Source organism: Mustela putorius, unplaced genomic scaffold (genome assembly GCF_011764305.1).
Source record: "Mustela putorius furo isolate JIRA1106 unplaced genomic scaffold, ASM1176430v1.1 tig00000040_pilon_pilon_pilon, whole genome shotgun sequence".
NCBI classification, from domain to species: Eukaryota; Metazoa; Chordata; class Mammalia; order Carnivora; family Mustelidae; genus Mustela; species Mustela putorius.
Window position 1 is genome coordinate 3,509,430 of NW_025421261.1, and position 12,339 is coordinate 3,521,768.

The 12,339-nt window shown below is 47.1% G+C and overlaps 1 long non-coding RNA gene across 1 annotated transcript in view; it reads right to left on the reverse strand.

The window, feature by feature from the left end:
- Positions 1 to 4,907: 4,907 nt before the first annotated feature.
- Positions 4,908 to 12,339, reverse strand: part of LOC123390700 — a 194,446-nt gene continuing 187,014 nt past the window's right edge. The window contains exon 3 of the long non-coding RNA XR_006605263.1: positions 4,908 to 5,020. This is a non-coding gene — a long non-coding RNA (uncharacterized LOC123390700). The remainder of the gene's footprint in view (positions 5,021 to 12,339) is intronic.

Below are 12,339 nucleotides of genomic sequence, written 5' to 3' on the forward strand. Positions count from 1 at the left end.
GTGGGTTGGCTTCTCCATCCTCTTGGGTCACCGAGAGCCCTAAATATTAAGTGTTAATGCCAAGGAGCTTCTCACGGAACAGGTGCTGTTTATCCAGACGCAGCCACCACATCACGATGTAACAATCAGTGATTCCCAATGGCCCCTGGCTTAGAAGACGAGTCTTCAAACGACCACAGTCTTGTGACACAGCTTGAAGTTAGGTATCATGACACCCCCAGCTTTGGTTTTCTTTTTTAACATTCCCCCGGCGATTCAGGGTCTTTTCTGGCTCATAGCAGCAACGTCGACAATAGCCAGACGGTGGGAGGAGCCGAGATGCCTTCAACGACGAACGGATAAGAAGATGTGGTCCGTATACACTATGGAGTACTGCTCAGCCATCGGAAAGGGTGAATCCCCACCATCTGCACCGACATGGACGGGACTGGAGGGGATTATGCTGAGTGAAATAAGCCAAGCAGAGAAAGACAATTATGAAACGGCTTCACTCAGACGTGGAACATGGGAATAGCACCGAGGACCACAGTGGACAGGAGAGAAAACAGAATGGGAAGAAATCAGAGAGGGAGACAAACCATGAGAGATTCCAGAGAGAGGAGAGGGAACGAACTGAGGGTTACAGAAGGGAGGGGCAGGGGTCGGGCAGCGGGTGATGGGTGATAAGGAGGGCACATAGCGTTAGGGACACTGGGTGTTATACAGAACTAGCGGATCGTCAAACGCTACCTCAAAAACTAATGATATACTCTATACTGGCTAACTGAATATAGTAAAAAATTAAAAAAATTTAAAAGACCCAAAAAATAAACAATAATAAATAAATAAATAAATAAATAAACGACCCCTGCTTGCGACACTAAACTTTCCTTTGGTAGGAAGGGTTCTCCAGGGTTAAGGCAGCTAACGATTAACCTGTTGCAGGGGCACCCTATTCCTTTCTTCCCACAGATGTCTCCCAACTTTGAAATAAAGCAGCTCTGGATTTGGTGGATTCTGAGTTCTCCAGTTCCTTTCTCTTTATCTCTTGTTTATCCAGTAACTTCCACCCAGCCCCACCAGTCTGCCCTCCCCTCACCCGGAAATACGGACGCCCAGGGAGCTTTGTTTGCTTTGTGGGCCGCCTTCCATTTAGAGACACTGCTCTCCTCTCAGACGCCTCTCTGTCCATTCCCTCTGGTCAAATCAAGTCATGTGTTAAAGTTACTTTCCTTTTGACTGGGGACACAATTACCTGTCACCTAAACCCCTTTTGAGAAAGGCAGGTTGGCATAGCGACGGTCACGGGCAGCTCCTTGACCTAAGAGAGGCTCCTCTGGCTGCTTATGTATTCTGCTCCGTTTGCCAAGGTCATGGCACTTCCCGAGGTTGTTTTGACTTGGCGTGATCTCCACAAGGCTGGCTGGGCCGAAATCACGACTCCTTCAGCCCAGTCTCTTGTCTTACCAGTAGCATCAATGAGAACTCTGTGGGAGAGCCTGGAAAGCTAAATGTCGCGTCGCCGTCTAATGTTACTTATCTCCCCCAAGTCCCCACTCTTGTCTCCATCATCTGCGTCTTACTGCCTTTCCACAGCCCACTTTGGATATGCCATTGATTTACTGAAATCCCGAAATCACTCTCGCATTTATTGCTAGCTTGTGCAACCTCTTGGGGCAACATGTTTACGGTCAAATACATTAAAAAGTAGTTTATTTTAATTCATTCTCCAGAGTATCTGCTATAAATTACAAAGAAGGTCCGCTAGTTATAGCATTGTGGGGTTTGGGGGAGTACGTTCGTCTGGAGCTTTCACAACACAGTATTTAGCATCTGCAAAGGGAAGGAAGACAAAGCTGCCAGGTCATCCCCTGGAAATCCCAAGACACATATTTTTAACATTTGCATTTTTATTTACATAAATCTGTATGCTCCATTCAAAAGGCGCTGACTCCAGTTATGAGAAATAAAACGCGGAACTCTCTCGATCTGAGAACGGATCATGGCACTTTCCAAGCTTGCCTTCCTGCTGCCCCGCGATCACCCCGGGTCTCCGCTCCCTCCACAGGTTTTCCTCCGCCCTTCTCCCCCTCTAATCACCACCACTAATGAAGAGTTATCGTTAATTGTGAGATTGGAGTTGGTTCCGAAACGCCCTTTTTCTCTATCATGAGCTCACTTTGGAGTTCTTCGTTATCCATTGGGGTTTTCATAACAGCTTTCCTTCTCCCACAGCAAGGACACACCGGTCCTTGGTTCAGCTCAGGGCACAGTAATCCGGGCGGCAGGGACCGCGTCTGGGCCCAGCATGCAGGCCCAGCAGAAAGTTTCCTGACCTCGAGGGAGAGTTTGGGCCCTGGGCAGAGTCACCGTAGACTTCAGTCACTCACCCCAACACTACTTTGCATCGACCCCCATGACCAGAGCTTACATCTTCGGCGCCGTCTTCCCCCTGGGGTGAATGGGAAACAGGTGATTGCGGAACGAATTCGTTAGCGTCCCTCACGGCCGGTGTATGGAGCCCGGAAGCCAGAGCCATGAGAGAAGAAGAGAAAGCGAATCCGGAAGGGCGAGCCCACTGCACCGACCCCGCAGTCCTGGGGTCCCCGCACAGACTCCCGCGGAGGGGCTGCCCTGCTGCGGGAGGGTCGCCCGAGAACCGCCAGCGCAGACCCAGTGGTCGCACCGCCCGTGACCTCCTGCTCGCAGAAGAGCATCTCAAAGTCCCTTTTGTGCCGCTGTCAGTGGTGCTGATCCGGCCTCGGGAGACACCGGCGCCGCTCAGAACTGGCTCTGGACGGCCTGAAACTTAGCCCAAAGACGTCCCTCCAAGACTCTGACCTCTGACCCGAGCCTTTGCAATGGGTCCTTTCTGTCCCCACCGACAAAGTGGAGGTCATTGTAGAACCCACAGAAACAGAGTCAGACAGGTGGGGCTGGGGGCAGCCCCTGCGAGTGTAGCGTGTGTGTTTGTCGTTTTCCTCTTTGGGCCAAACGACACTCGTCCCACTGGACCTAAAGTCCGCGGAGGGAAGTCCAGACCTCAGTGGACACAAAGCACAGGACTCAGTCCCAAGACGCTGGGGCCGCCCCCACGGTGTCTGCACACATCAGTCCTGCTGACGGCCCGAGGGAGAGGTGCCCTCGGCCCAGACCTCACGCCCTGCACACAGCTGCCGAGGGCAGGACTTGCCACCAAGTCAGAACGGCCAGGAACTGCCAGGCAAAGAGATTCTTTTCCTTTTACAAAGCGCAAAAAGCTCGGGCTCTGCCCACTGCATCTACAAGCTGGAAAGAGAAGCCCTGTTCAAAGAAATTTCGGGCTTTTCCGACTTTGCCAGTAGTAGCTTATCCCGTCCTCGCCCCCGGACTGCGTGTGGCACGAAGAGGGCAGGAAGGCGACACACTTCTCAGACCGCGTCCCTCTGGTCCGGAGCGCTGGGGAAGCGCCCCTGATGCATCACCGGAGTCAGGCTTCTCCCCCATCGGCCGCTTCTCCCCCACCGGCCGCTTCTCCCCCACCAGATGCTTCTCCTGCTTCTCCTTCCGACACAAGCAGGTCGCAGGTGGGCCTCCCCTAAGTCCCCCGTGCTTTTCACGCCCTTGTTTAGTCGCTCATGCAACTTGCTGCATAGTTTCTTGCGCGCTCGGAGACAGAGTGAGCAAGCTGGGTAAAAATAAAGAACTCGCTGTCCCGGATTTATGAGAAATGACCACCGGGTGCCGGTCCTGGGAGCAGGGGTCACGGTGACGCCCTTTCTGCAGGCGGCTCGAGGTCGCACAGCAAGTGCGTAACAGCTGGGATTCGACCCCGGGCAGGCTGGCTCCGGAGAGCCTGCACCTCACCCGAGTTACACTCCTGCTGGGACTGACCCGTGTGATTTCTGGTTCAGAACAGGAGCTCTTCAGGCAAAACCTGTCCTGTCTCTTCTAGAAGCAAAGACTTTTATTCCACAAGAAGCTGAAACAAGTGCGCTGGCAGGAGGAAGCACTGATTCACACTAACACGCTGAGGGGGACTCGAATAGGCCAGTTTGGTGTAAGAATTAGTTTGAGCTAAAGACAGTTGAGAAACAGCAGACTTGCAGGAAAAGCACTCTGCCCCCCCCCCCCCGCATCACTTTCTGTCTAAAAGCAGGACATGAATTTCCCTTTCTAAAGATGACATCAATTTGTACATGTGTCTTCCTCGCCCATACCAGTAAGATGACTCTTCATCACCAGACATGATTTGTCAATGGCAAAGGCATCAACTTGAGTTTGCATAACAAACGTAACAAATAATTCTGAGGCCATTCACCTCCCCTATATGTCTACCTTCTCACAATCTACCCAAGACTGTGCTGAGAAGTCCAGACCCTTTTCCTTCTCTTGTCACGTCTCCACATTTTATTGCTTTTTGTTAAAATAGTGTAAGCCCTGAATAGAACCGCTTCTTTGGGTCCCCATTTCTCTTCTACCAAGGCCTCCTATTCATAGTCATAAATATTTTCTCTTCTTTTTTTTCAGTTTAATTTGCATAACCCCAGGTTTTAAACCTAAGGGAGTAGAAAAAAAAAAGGGGGTTTTGTTTTGTTTTGTTTTGCTTACCTCTATAATATAAATTACTAAAAGTATCCTCTTTCCTTCTAACAAGTTCTGACGGACAGGGGAAGATAAATCCAAGAGTTCCTAGACCAGGACACTGGAGGGAGTCGGGGGGTGGGGGGGGGATGCCACCAGGATGGGGGTGGGGTAGGAGCTGCAGCACAGGCCTCTTGGGTCAACATCTCTCAGTTCAAGATTTGGGCAAGAGCAAGGGCACATTGGGGCCAACCAAACAGTTCGAGATTTGGATTTTATCAGCCACTTTTACGAAATCAGTTTGATTATTTCACCCAAATAGCTCAAGACAAAAAGAAATAACAGCCAACAAGTTCGAATCCGACTGTTCGGTAAGAAATGGAGCCATTCTTACTTTGCCAGTCGGCTTCTCAGTCGGAGGGCTCGTAGAGCAGACTGGAGGTACGCTGCTGTGCCCTGCAAGTCCCCATCGCCATGCCTGCGAGAGAGGAGACACAGAGAGAGAGAGATTGGTTTCAGGGACTTGGCTGGGTTTTCTGCTGCAGAGAACCATTTTCCAGTTTCTCACAATAGTGCCTCAAGCACTTAAATATAAGGGTTGTCACTTGGAATGCCTGGGTCAGCACTTCTTGCACGAGCTTCTTCTGCGTTCCGTCTGTGCAAACTCCGTTAACCTTGCACAAGGACATAGGAGCAAACCATTTATGACATTTGGAAAATGCAAAATATTTTCAGCCTAATCTGTTAAGGTATCTTCCTAGGACAAAAATCAAACTATGTGAATCTTTTTAAAACAAAAATAACTTTATTGATATCTCACTGCATAAAAACACTGGCCACCAGTAAACTTCCAGTTTTCAAATCTTTAATTCTATGTGGGATAAGGTCCAACGTTCTCTAGCTGCTTTTCAGAACACCAAAATGTGGCTCTTTTTACACTTTTTCTCCATGAGCTCCAACCCTGTCCCACAATTTAAACTAACACTCAGTGCACGCGGTCCCTGTGTCCTCCTTAAACAGACTCCATACCGTGCCTGTGTTTATACGGCTTCTGGTTCCTAAAATATCCTTTCCTTGGTACCTGCCTATATTTCCTTACCGTCCGGTTAAGCCCAGCCCAGAGTCCTTAGGGAACATTGCACTATTTCTCTCTGCTCCTTCCTTCCCTCCCTCCTTCCTCTTTAAATCTCTTTCCCCCACTGTGTATCGGATGTTTTTGATTGGTAAGTAGTATTGTATTGTACATACACATGACACAGTATTACCATTTACCTTTTGGTGAATACTTGGGCAGTTACCAGTTAAGGACTATTGTAAATAAGACACAAGTCAATGGTATTTGTGTCTTATTTACAATATATATGGATTCATCAATCCGTATTTATTTATTTATTTTAATTAATTTATTTTCAGAAAAACAGTATTCATTATTTTTGCACCACACCCAGTGCTCCATGCAATCTGTGCCCTCTATAATACCCACCACCTGGTACCCCAACCTCCCACCCCCCCACACCACTTCAAAACCCCTCAGATTGTTTTTCAGAGTCCACAGTCTCTCATGATTCACCTCCCCTTCCAATTTACCCCAACTCCCTTCTCCTCTCTAACTTCCCATGTCCTCCATGCTATTTGTTATGCTCCACAAATAAGTGAAACCATATGATAATTGACTCTCTCTGCTTGACTGATTTCACTCAGCATCATCTCTTCCAATCCCGTCCATGCTGCTACAAAAGTTGGGTATTCGTCCTTTCCGATGGAGGCATCATACTCCATAGTGTATATGGACCACATCTTCCTTATCCATTCGTCTGTTGAAGGGCATCTTGGTTCTTTCCATAGTTTGGCGACCGTGGCCATTGCTGCTATGAACATTGGGGTACAGATGGCCCTTCTTTTCACGACATCTGTATCTTTGGGGTAAATACCCAGGAGTGCAATTGCAGGGTCATAGGGAAGTTCTATTTTTAATTTCTTGAGGAATCTCCACACTGTTCTCCAAAGAGGCTACACCAACTTGCATTCCCACCAACAGTGTAAGAGGGTTCCCCTTTCTCCACATCCTCTCCAACACATGTTGTTTCCTGTCTTGTTAATTTTGGCCATTCTAACTGGTGTAAGGTGGTATCTCAATGTGGTTTTGATTTGAATCTCCCTGAGGGCTAGTGATGAAGAACATTTTTTCATGTGTCTGATAGCCATTTGTATGTCTTGATTAGGGAATTGTCTGTTCATCTCTTCTGCCCATATTTTGATATGTTTGTCTGTTTCGTTTGTGTTGAGTTTGAGGCATTCATCATAGATCCTGGATATCAACCTTTTGTCTGTACTGTCATTTGCAAATATCTTCTCCCATTCCGTGGGTTGCCTCTTTGTTTTTTTTGACTGTTTCCTTTGCTGTGCAGAAGCTTTTGATTTTGATGCAGTCCCAACAGTTTATTTTTGCCTCAGGAGACATGTCTACAAAAATGTTGCTATGCTGATGTCAAAGAAGTTGCTGCCTATTCTTTCCTCTAGGATTGTTATGGTTTCAGGTCTCACATTTAGGTCTTTCATCCATTCTGAGTTTATTTTCATGTGTGGTGTAAGGAAATGGTCCAGTTTCATTCTTTTGCATGTAGTTGTCCAATTGGTCCAACATCATTTGTTGAAGAGACTTTTTCCCATTGCATGTTCTTGCCTCCTTTGTCGAAGATTAAGTGACTGTATCATCATGGGTTTCTTTCTGGGCTTTCTGTTCTGTTCTGCTGAACTATGTCTATTTCTGTGCCAGTACTATACTGTTTTGATGACTACAGCTTTGTAATATGACTTGAAGTACAGAATTGTGATGCCTCCAGCTTTGGTTTTTCTTTCTGAGATCGCTTTGGCTAGTCAGGGTCTTCTGTGTTCCATACAGGTTTAGGATTATTTGTTCTAGTTCTGTGAAAAGAGCTGTTGGTATTTTGATAGAGACTGCATTATATCTGTAGACTGTATTTTCCTCTACTTCTGACTAGAGTCAGGATACATTTCTCTCTGCCACAGAGTCCATGGACCATTATAAGAGTGATTGTCACTATCTGCTGGGCATGTGAACTACCGGGGACAAGATTCATGTCACAGTTATCAGTGTATCCTTACAGTCTAGCACAGGTCTTCTGTATTGCTGTGGTCTCAATGTTTGTGTCCCTGCAGAAGCCCATATGTTGAAATCCTAATCCCTAAGGGATGGTATTAGGATATGGGGTCTTTGGGAATTGGTAGGGTCATGAAGACAGAGCCCTCTTAGATGGGATTCATGTCCTTATAAAAGAGGCCCAAGAGAGCTTCTTTGCTGTGTGAAGATACAATGAGACGTCTACAACCGAGAAAAAGGCCCTCAGCCACCAGTGCTGGAACCCTAATCTCAGACCGCAGTCTCCAGAACGGTGAGATCTATGTTTCTATTGTTTACAAGACCTTGGGTCTATGGTGTCTGTTGTAGCAGCCAGCACAGACCAGCACACACTGTAGGTACTTTCTCTTAGAGAATCTTTCTTTTTGCCGGCTGAATCTCTTTCTTGTTGTAGTCTTTGCAGTCAGTGTGTATTTCCGAGGCGCTCTCCAGATCCAGCGCTCTCCACCCCTCCCCCCAGCTCTCGTTCCATAACACACATTTTTCACTCTCTTTTCAGTCTTTTTAGAGGAGACATCAAGAGGAAAGGGGGAATAAAAAAGCTTAACTTTGGAGCCAATAACCCCATAAAATAAAAATGACCTATAAAAATTACTTAGCAGGTACTGACCCACCCCAACCTCCTGCTGCCCATTAATTGGCCATATTTCTTGAGTGAAAGGAAGAGCTTCCAGTGGTCTTAGCAACAGACAGATGTGAACCCTCTACCCTGCTGTTACTAATGATCTTACCCTGGGTGATTACTTGCTCCAGGCTGGCTCTGCCTGCAGATGTGGTTCATGCTGCCTACACACATCTCACGGGGCATTCTGAAACGAATCGGGGAGATACCTGTGACCTAGAAAGGCAGAGCGTAATTCCTGGGGAAGGAGCCCTGCAGTTTACCCTTAGGAGGAGTCATTCAAACCTGTGTTTTCTTCCCTGGGTCTAAAAACAGGGCTTATGGTTAGACTCCAGGGGATGCAGATTTTTGTCCTTCAGGAGTTAAATGAAGACCAGCAAGCAACTCGCTTCACAGGTCCTATTCCAGCCATCAAAATTTAATTACTATCAAACCCTGGCTCAGGTCCCAACCGTATTCGTATTACTGAATCCATGAATGAAATTTCCAAAGGATCCCATTACCACTCCCCACCTTCCAAAGATAAAAATGCACCGAATGGCACCAGAGAAAAGGCCAACAAAATAGATCTACTTGACACGACGATGACACTACAACTTTTTTTTTTTTTTAACGAAAATAACTGGCTCAGTGTTGATGATCAGGACGCGTGATTCTGTCTCGAGGAAGCCGATCTGCAGACTCAGGAGGTGAGTCTGAAGAACTCTGCCCTTCGCTCTGATACGGGTCCAGTTGCTATGGCGACGTGTAGCTGGTTTTCTCAGCTTGTTGTGCAACCTGATTTTCCTTAGACTAAAGATTCCCTTGATGCGTTTGCACTGGGTATAGTTAAGACTAGAACAGCCCAGCAGCTGCAAAACATAGATTTCTTACCTAGAAATTATTGGCTTGGTGGGAAAATTGAGATGATTCTGGGCCATACATACAAAGGAATTTCTGAAATCATGGGTTCATATGCAAAACAGAGTAATGATGGCCATACGGTTGTTATTAACCAGTGTCTCTCTTGCCCCGTATCCCTTCCTCATTTCAGGATCTCCACACGGGTTTGGTGGTGGTGGTTGTTCTTTGGGTGGCTGAGTGGCTCGGCGGCTGGTGTGGCCGCCGTTCCACATCGAACTCACCACTTGCTACATGTGGGGACGGGTGCTGAGGATGGACTTGGACAAAGTAGAATAATAGAGAATTAGAGAAAAGCTGTTCAAGCCTCAGGGGGCTCTCTGCAGAAAGAGGGCCATTACTGCCCTCATCTTCTTTACATAACAACTTCTGAGCGCCCCTGAGAAGCCCAGAACTGCTCGGAGAACCCACGGGAAAGACACGAGGTGTCTTTGCTCGAAGACTGAATTCCTGAAGGGAGACGAAAGAAGTGGTTAAGGACTCGGACTGTAATTACAACCTTCAGGGCTCACCCCGGTGCCTGAAATATAAGAGCAACTCCTGGTGCTAAAGGGTAGAAATAGTCTGGGATTTTAACGTCGGACACACGGATCACCGGCAGGCTCAGCCAGTTAACTGAACGGTGGGATCCATCCAGACGGCATCTACTTAAGGCTGCATCTCTGCGCAGCTCGAACGAACCTAATAACCCTAGAGGGAAAGAATGCATCCTCCCTCAGAAATCTCGATTTTACACTCCACAGAAAATTTGGGCGTCTCCCCCCTCCTCCCCATACCTCGGGGCTAGGAACAATGGGTTCCATTTTGAGGTGGAAGCAGAGCTTAATTTAAAGATTGCCTTGCCTCGGTCCAGCCTTACCCTGTCCCCATTATTTATCTGGAGTAAATAGAACTTGGAGTGCTTTTAAAGAACTGCTGACACGGCACTTTAGCTGCTTCTCACAAAAGTCATGAGTGGCTTCTGGAACCGAGGATGCTGAAGGAAATGTGACACTGCAAACATGCAGTGGGAACCCAGGGAAGAGAAAGTTCTGGGGAAGGGACACGATCAGGGTCTTCACCTTTGCTCTGGCCCCTGCTTTCTCTGGCCCCCAACCTGAGAGTTGAGGCCAACCAACAGGGATTTGGGCTCACCCCGCCCATCCCAGCTGGAGTTCCTTCCTTGCAAGGGTCAAGCACCCAGTTGCAGAGGTGAGGTGGCCTTGGGAAGGAAGGAGACGTGGGTGGAGGGTCATTAAATGTTGACTCACTTAGGCTTAACCAGACTTCCTCCCTTTTTCCACACTCAAGTACAATTTTGGTGAACTGAAGTAAACTGTGTGTACTGCTAAGTTTTCCTATTTCCTTCTGGGTTATTATCACAGACCTCCACCAGCTCCAGCATATGAAAAATCCTCTGCCTTCAAAACTTGCAGGCAGAGAATCACAGGGGGCAACGTACTCCCAAGCAGGCCAGTTTTTACGTTTTCTGGGAAGAATTCTGTAGGAGGCTGCCCTGTCGATACGCCCCTCAGCACTTCCCTCAGTACCCACTTCCCCTAAATGCTCTGCTAAATTTTTGCATTTAAATTTCCATTTCTTCGATGTTTCACATGCTGACTTTTAAAATGTCCCTTGTGCCTTTTCCTTCCTTTCCTATGTTTTATGCATCTTCAGTAGCACCTGTACCTACCACAAGGCTACCATTACAAAGAACATTAAAACAAGTGCTTTTGAGACATGCAATAACATTAATGGGACTCCTGAAAGAAAGAGGCACATTCCCTTCACCATATGCTTGTGTCTGAGTTTCCTGCCAGCCTTTATCCAAATACCCAAATGCATGTATATTTTGCTCCAACACCACTGGGCATCACACTCTCATACATTCTCCAGCCAACATCACATCACTCATTTTCTGTGTTGTTACACAGTCTTTGCACTTACTGTATTTACTGACTACATAATGTTCCCTCAACAAAGTAGAGTATAACGAATTCGATATCTTGGGGTTATTTTTATTATTTCCATTTTCCCCTCTACTTTTTAAAAATTTAAAACAGTTGTATTGAAACAATTCACGTAACGTACCATTCACCCAGCTAAAGTGCACAACTCCACATTTTCCAGTAGTGTACAGCCAACTCCACAAGGTGATTGTCCCCCACCTAGAGAAACGCTTTACCTCTCCGCAGTCATTCAGCATCGCTCCTGTTGCCCTCCCCCCTGACTCCTGCCCTAGGCAACCACTAGTCCACTTTCTCTCTCTGTATATGTGCCTATTCTGGGCATTTCATGTAAGTGGCATCACGTACTATGCGGTCCTTCCTGACCTTCAGTCGGCATACTATTTTCAAGGTCCATCCATGCTGTACTACGGATCAGTACTCCATCTTTTTCCACTATCCCAGAACACCCCATTGTAGGGAGAGACCACATTTTATTGATCTCCTCATCCATTTGTTGTTCCTACTTTGTGGCTGTTATGAAGAGGTCATCTATGAAGAAGTCTTTGTAGGGATATATGTTCTCATTCCCTTGATTATGCACCAAGGGGTGGAAATACTAGATCATAGTGTAACTCTGCGTTTAGTTTTTGAGGAACAACCAAACTACTTTTTCCTATAATTAATACCTGTGCAATTACACATTTTCTTTGGTCTTTTGAATCATTTCCTCAGAATACGTTTCCAGGAGTAGGGCTCCTGAGCCGGGGATATGGACACGTTTATGGCTCTTATTCGTTCTATTCCGTCCGATTCTTGTTTTTCGAAAGGATCAGACTGGCTCACGCGGCTACAACGCGCAGTTACCATGAATATACGCGTGGGTACACACACACCCACGACTCTTTTTTCTATACAACAAACTTATACGGAAGATGCCGCAATTAACCATGTATTTATAGATGAGGACACTGAGGCCCACGGGCGTTAGTAACTCAGTGTCAGATGACCCGCAGAAGCAAAGCAACGCCCCTTTTATAGGCTTCCTGGGCTTCAAGGTCTGTACGCAGCACATCCCCGGTTTCAGTGAGTAATTGCTGACTATGTCTCTGTCCTGTAATTTCTCCACTTGTGACACAGTGAAACAAGAAGCACGGAGTCAGAGGCACGCGATCGGCTTCCAGCTCCGT